This window comes from Coenobita brevimanus, chromosome 29 (genome assembly GCF_032717465.1).
Source record: "Coenobita brevimanus isolate Jiangsu-jjx chromosome 29, ASM3271746v2, whole genome shotgun sequence".
In the NCBI taxonomy this organism is placed as follows: Eukaryota; Metazoa; Arthropoda; class Malacostraca; order Decapoda; family Coenobitidae; genus Coenobita; species Coenobita brevimanus.
The window spans coordinates 39,087,284-39,089,009 of NC_136982.1; positions in this window are offsets into that span (position 1 = coordinate 39,087,284).

The following is a 1,726-nucleotide window of genomic DNA, read 5'->3' on the forward strand; positions in this document are numbered from 1 at the left end:
CAGCTGCCTCTCCCACCCACCAGCTAGATACACATCCACACCCTCACCCACACCCCCAGTGCCCCCAGCACCCACCAAACCAACCACCTCCACCAGCCCCTGGTGACCCCTTAAAACCCAGGGTGCCTCATCCGTCTCCAGCCTTCAGCCAGGAGACATTGGCCACTCACCACCTCCAGAAATGAAGATATGCCGAGTGACCTGGACCTCTGCCCAGGGGAAACACCAATGAATCCGGGGGACACCTCACCTCCTCCTGAAGACCCCGCAAACCTCCACTTTCCACATAACCTATACACCACACCAGGAACCAAACTTCCCCTCCCACCACTGGACTGCCCTCCTTCGCCACCTCACGCCGACCTACCGGACCACCACCTCGGACACCTACCACCTCCAGCCACGGGGATGTGACTTTTTTCCCCAACAATAGTGGTGAAATACCCACCCCAAGGGGAGGCCACGGAAGGGGTGGCGCAACACCCACCCCATGGAGGAGCCACAGACAGGGTGTCACAACACCCACCCCAAAGAAAGATCACAAGGAGGCATGCGGAGAGCGTAAAGGGCCTGGGCCAGACAGTCCTATGTCCCCTGCCACCATGTGCCCCTCTTCCTTTCAAGCAGACCCAACGAGAGGTATGCCAGACCAGCCCTTGCCCGGATCGGGGTGGGACTTGTGGGAATGCAGTCCCAGGCAGCACTGTGACGACAGCCACCATCCGCATTGGGAAGGAAGAGATGGCCACCGTATGCTCTTCTGCTGCTACCCCCTGCAGGACCATGGTGACGGCCACTGTCTGCACCGGGAAGGAAGGGACGGCCTCTGTACAGCCTTCACCTGCAGCCACTCCTGGGAATAGCACCGCAGTGACGGCCACCGTCTGCACCGGGAGAAGAACAGCCACCATAAATCTCCCTGCTGTGGCCCCAGAGGAGGGCACAACTGGTGACAACCACCATCTGCACCGGGAAGGGATGGCCACCGTACGCCCTTCATCTACCGCCTCCTCGGGGAGCAGGACCACGGTGACAGTCACCATCCGCACCGGGGAAGGGACAGCCACCATACGTCCTTCACTTGCTGTTTCAGGGGCATGTGGAACCGCGACGATGACCACCGTCTGGAGGATGACCCTTGCTTGCTTCACCACCCACCCAGAGGCCGAGTGGGACACCCTTCTCTCTCTCTCCCCACAGGAGCAGTTCTCAGGCAGAGTTGCAGCTGGAGGAGATCTGGCAAGGCCCTGTTGTAAGCCTGGGAATCTGTGCCCTGCAGGCAGCATCCCGGCGACGCCCCTCGCTGTCGGACTCCACGGGGAAGGGATGCTGTAGGCAGCTCCTGACGGAGACTCCACCTGAGAGACACCGCAGCCCCCAGACACCCAGGGGCACCCCTAGGACTCCAGGGCATGACCTCCCCAGCCCTACCAGCATGCAGTCCTCCTCCAGGAGTAGGCAAAGGCAAGCCCGCCTACTCACCCTGTCCAGCCCCAGTCCAGTAGGCCGCCTTCCCCACTGAGGCCCTACTAGGGATGGGCCCTCCACACAGCCTGCTCCGGATGCCCCAGCCCTCAGCAGTAGTCCTGTGCCTCCTGCGAGAGGGCACACCTGACGAGATTCCTCCCACACCCGGACAACACCCGTGAGCAGCCCAAGAACACAGCAGCCCAAGCCAGAGTCCAATAGTCCTGTTGTGTCCCCTTACCTGCTCAGTGTATAATAT